Source organism: Mangifera indica, chromosome 20, assembly GCF_011075055.1.
Source record: "Mangifera indica cultivar Alphonso chromosome 20, CATAS_Mindica_2.1, whole genome shotgun sequence".
NCBI classification, from domain to species: domain Eukaryota; kingdom Viridiplantae; phylum Streptophyta; class Magnoliopsida; order Sapindales; family Anacardiaceae; genus Mangifera; species Mangifera indica.
Window position 1 is genome coordinate 4,247,686 of NC_058156.1, and position 7,282 is coordinate 4,254,967.

At 33.8% G+C, this 7,282-nt stretch overlaps 1 pseudogene; it reads left to right on the forward strand.

Annotated features, from left to right (window-relative positions):
• The first annotated feature begins 218 nt into the window (after window positions 1-218).
• Window positions 219-2,402, forward strand: LOC123204866 (annotated as a pseudogene).
• Window positions 2,403-7,282: the final 4,880 nt, after the last annotated feature.

Sequence of the window (7,282 nt, forward strand, 5' to 3'; positions counted from 1 at the left end):
ACGGTGGAAATTTTTGTATAAATACTCTCCTACCCCCACATTTGAAACAACCTTTTCTCATTAAATAAGAAACATACTCACCCCTACCACCCCAATTTCCTTTGCAATTCCATGTCTTCTCTTATACTACCATAACATCTTAACTATATAAATCTTACATCTTTGAATTTGTAATCATACATTATTTCAATCACATTTAATCATTGAAGTTAATATTAGTGGAAACTTTTAAGCTAAAATTTTTGTTTGGAGCTTTGACCCAACATTCTCTCAATCAATACAAATAAAAATTGATGAACACCAAGGGAGGGCGGAGGTCTGAATTTGAATGAGCACTCCAGCCATTCTCTGTTGCTCTATTGCTGTTTTCTCCTCAATACCCTGAATCCTAGATGTATCCACATCCCACCAACTTCCCCCTTTTCTCTTACGTCATGGTCCGTCTCCCCTCTTTTGGACCTAGAACCACCGCCGGCTGCTTTACCTCCACCTCCACCGTGGAATACGACATCCAACAACTCGATCCCTCTGTAGAGATAATTGTTGATCGAATGCCTCATTGGTCTGATTCCAAGCTTATCTCCTTCGTGAGGCACACCATTCACGACGTTTACCACACCAGATCCATTCTCAAGGCTCTTGACCCACGCCCTGAGCACGAGACTGTCGACAATGCTAAAGCTAGACTCTCTGAAATTGAAAGCAGCCTGTCGAAATCTCCGGAAGAAATCGTGCTAATGCCTCTCTGTTGAGGTGGATCGCTTGGACCGGTGGGCGTACCTGACAGCGAAAGAAAAGGAGTGTAGAGAAAATGCGAAGAAGGAAAAAAGCCTGTACATATCGGCTTTAAAAATGGATGAAATGCACGAGGCTTATGAGAAGATGTTGAAGGATGCAGAGGAGTGGTTGGTTAAGATTTATGAGAAAGCGGAAAATGCGGATGGCGGTGAGGTCTTACCTGCTAGCGAAGAAGTCAATGAGGAAGTTGTTGGAGTGCTTCAAGATGCTCTTGGAAAGAGCTTGGGAAGAGTCGACTTGTCTTCTAGACTCAGGTTCTTGCTCGAAGCTTTTGGGAGGATATCTGGATTCAAAGTGTTTAATTTGTCTGATAATCAGCTTGAGGTAACATTTATTTCCTTAATTACATGATGAAATCTTTCATTTGATTTGATTTATTTACAATTGTGTGAAAAGTGTGGAATCATAACCATCAAGGGCTTACTTGTAACGTTTATTGAAATTAAAACTTGAGCTTGTTAGGATCATTTTTCAGGTGTTGGATATTCGATTATGTATCAGGTTATTCCTGACTCAATAGCTGGATTAACGAATTAGGAAGAACTTTGTTTGGGTTCAAATCTTTTATAGAGTTGCTGCCTGACTCCATTGGATTATTGTACAATCTGAAAATCCTTGATGTTTCTTGGAACAAACTAAGTTTTTTGCCAGATTCCATTTGTCAATGCAGGTTAAAGTTAACCTTTTTCGTTCTTTTTAGACTTTTAATTTGTCCTGAATGATTCAGGTGATTGGTGGATCTCAGTGCTGCCTTCAACTGCCTATTGTACTTGGCAACTAATATTGGTTTTAAATTAATGAATCTACAGAATCTTTCAATTCCTTTGAATTGGCGAGATGAGGTCTTTGCAATATCTGGGTGCTCACTTCAATGAGCTCAATGGCCTTCCACTATCAATTGGAAAATTGACAAATCTTGAGATCCTCAAATTGAGCAAAAATTTCAGTGACTTGACTGAAACTTCCAGAAACCTTTGGTGATTTGATAAACCTGAAGGAACTTGATCTTACAACAACCAGATTCAAGCTCTTCCTGAAACATATGGCTGACTTGAAAATTTGACCAAACTCAACCTGGACGAGAATCCTCTCGTAATTCCACCAGTGGAAGTTGTGAAGGAAGGAGTTGAAGCCGTAAAAAAATTTATGGCCAAGAGGTGGCTTGAACTACTAGTTGAGGAGGAAAGGAAAATAAAGGTGGAAGTAAGCGATGCAGCACAGACTGGATGGTTGACCCGTAGTACCCCCTGGTTAAAAACTCATGTTTCCAGTGTTACTGAAACTGTCTCAGAATATATTGGAGCTGGGAGTCCTAGGGACCCATGCCATGATCAACAGCTTTCACTCCATGCTTCACGAATATCGAGTATCCAAATTCCTTAGATTTTTTGCTGTTAATATAGTTGCTCTTTCTTATTCTATCTTAATCAATTAGTGCAGAGAATAAAAAGATGGAGAGCACAAAGAGATGAATCTCCAAAAATTTTGTTGCCTGTGAGTTTCTGATGGTAGAGGTCTCAGGTTACTTACTTATTACTATGTTTTTATTGTAGTGAAATGCCTTCAAATGTATATTAAAGAAACTGGAATTTGAAATGTTTATACCAGACCTTTTTCATGTGATATATTAAAAAAAAAAAAGAGGTTATTGGATTTTCTTCTAATCAAAACCGATAGAATTTTCTATTAGAATTGTGATACTTGTCTTTAATCTAATGATAAGTTTCAATTACAAATATACTCTTTAGGTTTCAAAAGATGAGGAGAAAAAATATATTAGGGTTCGTTAATTGGAAAACCGATTTTAGCTAATTGTTGTGAGAGGTCTTCGATACCTCCAATGGCCAAAAAATAAAAGGTCTTAAACTCCTTGAATTGTCTGAGATGAGAGGGTTCAAAATTCTTAAATTATTCAGTTTATCATTCTAATCTTTTTATTAATAAAATATTTTAATTTATTATATTTTTGTATTTTATCCTCTTATATTAGATGAATTAGAAGCTGAGTTACTAACAAAATAGCATCAAAACAGTTACATCTTGGTTTTTATTATGGTTCTAATGGAAGAAATAACCGGAGATGGTGAAAAAGTCAAAAGAAAAGTCTCGTGTGTAAGAGGGGTTGTCCCTTCAAAGTCACGCCAGAAGAAATCAACTCGAGATGATGATGATGATGACAGACAAGTCGGCAATGGGAACGCACGACGATGACAAGGAATTGTTGGAAAACGGTTATGGTGAAGACTAATGTCATCTCATCACCGAGAAGATGAGATAATGGGCGTCCAAAATATGGCTGGAAAAGGAAAAAAAAAAACAGAAAGAGTAGAAAATAGAGCGCCGGAGATGGAGAGAGTCGACTGAAAGATGGAGACCAAGCGTAAATCGCAGACGAAGTGATGAAGTTATTAAAGAAGTCGAAAAAAACAGACGCCTTGCGAGAAAAGAGAAAAGGAAAGTTAAAAAAAAAAAAAAAAGATAAAACAACGGTAGGGTGAAAAAGCCGAGACGGTTGCCTTGTTAAAAACAGAATGTAGGAAACATAAAAAGCCGGTGGTGGTAGGAACATCGGAAACTTAAAAAGATGATGGTGGCAAAATGGTGAGAGAAAGTTAAAAAAACCTGTTAAGAGTGAAAATACATTAAAAGATTAAAGAAAGAGGCTCAACTTGAAGAAAAATGGTATTAAAAAAAAAGTATGAAATCTATTTTTTTTAAAGAAAATCAGAAAAAATGAAAAATGAAAAGAAATCTAAATATAAAAAAAATATTAGCTACTGGAGGATAAGGTAATTTTGAAAAGGAGAAAAATATTAAGATCAAGACATTTGTGTTCAATTCAATGTCAAGTCTATATTATAAATTTGTTCTTTGGGTTTCAAAAGAAAAGGTAAAAAACTATATTAGGATTTGTTAGTTAAATAACCAATCTAAGTTGATTGTTGCGAGAGGTCTCCAATGCCTCTAACGGTCAGAAAATAGGAGGTCTTGGATTTTTTAAATTGTTTAAAATGGGAAGCCCCAAACTCCTTAAATTGTTTGTTTTATCATTGTAATTTTTTTATTAATGAATAGTTTTAGTTTATTATATTTTTGTGTTTTATTTTCTTATTTTAGATGAATTAGAGATTGGTTCCTAACATTATCTGTATAAACAATTAGTATAATTTTATACATAAATAATGATATATTATCATATAATTAAATATTATTTTATTTTTAATTTAAAATTATCCAATCATATAATAATACATTTTTATTTATATATAAAATTACGCTCCTCATAACACTACTCAATGAAAATACTTGTAAATTATTGTTACTCATTGTTTTGATGATGACATTGACATTGCCATTATCCATGGCGAAAAGTGGAAAAATAACCATAAGAGAAAAGAAAATTATCATTTCTAGTTCTATTTTTCTTATAAAATATTTAATAAAATTATATATATATTTTTTATATATAAATATATTCATATATAAATATATAATTTGATGATTTTAAATTAATAATAAAATAATAATTAATTTTATATATATATATATATATTTATTAAAAATAATTGGTTATTTTTAATGTTCCTTTCTTGTATGAGCCAAAAACTCCCCAAGTTGCTTTGTAAACCTGAGTGGGAAACCCTAATCGGGAATTTATAATCTCCACCAAAGCTTACAATTTTTGGGAAGTAACGTTCAAATCGAAGAGATGCCGTACAGATTTTATTAATCCAGAAAGCCAATGTTCAATTCAACCAAAGTAATCAAGAAACGAAAAAGAATTGTAATGTTCTGGTAACAGAGGCACCAGCTCCTCCCAACTCCCAAGGCAGATTTGCCTCCCAAACCAACGTTCTAATGTTCATGATTGTTCTCCACTTGCCCTTCTTTTCTTTTGCTGTTGGATTGTCACATTTTGCCACCTCATCATGTGACAGAATTCCCCTGCTTGAATCGCTATGCTGCCTCTATTACACCTGTACAGTGCATAATTGTCTAAGATGAAAAGCGTCAAAAACCGATGAGGAGTCCTATTATCTAAGCGAAAAAGATAGGGCAAACATATCTTTTTTTCACCTAAGACTATTAAAAATTTCTCTTTCCTATTAAGTTTAAAATATTTTTTTATTTCACCAATAATAAAAAGTTAATTAATAATTTTATGGATAATTTTAGATTAAACTAGTAACATACTATTGTGTTTACGTCTCTCTGATAATTATATAAAAGATTAGTAACAGATAATCTATCTAATAATCTCTCTAATAATTTTAGTTATCATTGACAACCTCTTTGACAAATTTAAAATTTATTATCGATCTCTCGATGAGCTTAGTAGGATCAGTAACCTCTTTGATGATTTTATTATAAACCTCTAAAATTTTTAGTAACCCTCATATCTAGCTAAAAATTGTCTAAATCTATCGAAAAGTCAAGATTATGCCTAAAATTGTCCAGAAATTCCAAATAACCCTCAAATCTAATCAAAAATACCCTAAGTGATAGTAAAGAATGTTTTCCAATACCTAAAACTTCTCCAAAAGTGTCAAAAAAACACTAAAGACAATTGTTTTTGAACCATTAGTCGCCTTGACCATACTCAAGACGATAGCCATATTTCCTTGAGTAAAGCATCACCGTAGCACAACTTAGGCGTGCCCTTGCTAACTAAGTTACAATGGGAGACCTAACATTTTATAATGTTTTTGTTGATGTGGTGAGGTAGATGTTATGGTGTTTAGTGGCTGAAGCTTTTTGGCTATTAAGAAGTACTGAATCAAATCATATATGACTGAATCCTCAAAAGTAACATAGAGTCCTTGCAAATGTTTAAAGTAGAAGATGCTCAGAAATGGGTGAAGTAGTTGAAAAGGAGGGCGTTTATGGCTTAAACCCTTGGTGAATTTACTTATTCCATTTTATGGACGACTAGTTGCTGCGGGACCGTTTTGTTTTTGTCGTTTGGTTTATGTTTATTGCTCCTTGGTTGTGCTTATTGCGTGTTGAAACTGTTATATGATTATGGATTTTGCCCCTTCTTATTTGGAAAGCGAGAACCGAATTTATATTTCGGTTGTAACTTCTCCATCATCACTTCTTTTTTAAGGATAAACACATGTCAAAAGTAAATATAGGAAAACAGATTATTCTATAATCTGCTTTGTTAAAGGTTCTTGAAAGTTAATTTTGGAGTAGTTAATTACTTGTCTTTTTCATTTGGCAATTTTAATTACTTGTCTTTCTCTTCCCCAGTCCAATCTTCTCCCTTTCTCCATCGCAGATTTGTATTCTTATTCATTCTCTCTTTTCTCCCTCTTCTTCCCCACTCCATCTTTCTCCGTTTCAGTCTTGGGCTTTTAATTTTGTAGTGGTTGGTATTCCGGTAGTGAGGGTGGCTAATTGGAAGGCCAGTGTCAGGAGTTTGATATGGTGGCGGTGGGTGTTCAGAGTGTTGGCGGTGGCTAGTCACAGTGCAGGTGGATCGCCTGAAGTGGTAGTGGCAGCCTACAGCCGTCACGTTATGGCCTTTCAAGGCCTTGCCAAAAGGCTGTCTCGGAAGGACTGTGGAGGAAGAAATTTTCTTCCGTGTTTGTAGGTTGTCGAATACGAATAAATATGAAAGTTTAAGTGATGTCAATCTGAAAGTGGGTTTCTGACGGTTGCATCATGAAGTAAGGGCGGAATCAAGCATTAGTGGTCTCGTGGTTGAATATTACCCTGCTTGGCCAAATACTCTTTCTCACTCAAATAATAATAAAATCTCAAACTCTTACTTTTTTTTCATTTTTAAAAATTCAAACACTCACTTATGAGTAGAATTCTTTTAAAAATTTTAGTTAGAATTAAAAGTAAAATCATCATTTAATTAAAAAAATTTAAAAAACTAAATTTTTATCATATTTTTCTCCATCAATTTGAAAATTTTACAATTTCTTACCCTTAAAATTTCTTTCAAAGTTTAAAAAGTAACCATTTTCCCATAGGTTTTTTCTCTTCCGATGACTCACTCTTTTCAACCTTCGGCTGACCTTCCCTCTTTATTCTCTCTCAGTTGGTCACTTCTCCTTACTCTAAATTTTGCCTTCATTGGAGATGAAAACTGTCATCTATGTCTCAAACAAAAATCATTCATTGTTGTCTTAAACAAAGACGTCCTATCTTTGTTTAAGACGGAGACCATGGTCTCCATCTCTAACAAAGGATAGAAGAAAGGGAAATCAGTCGTCAAAGAGAAAGAGAGAAATTCTTATGGGAAAATTGTCACTCTTCAAACTTTGAAGAAAATTTTGGAGGAAATTATGAGATTTTCAAATTGAGAGAGGAAAATATAATAAAAGCTTAGTTTTTTAAATTTTTTGTTAAATGATAAATTTATCCTTAGCCTTAATTGAAATTTTTAATAAAAATTTACTTATGATAGATGTTTGAATTTTTAAAAGTTAAAGAATAAAATTTTGAAATTTTATTATACCTTAAGTGGGGA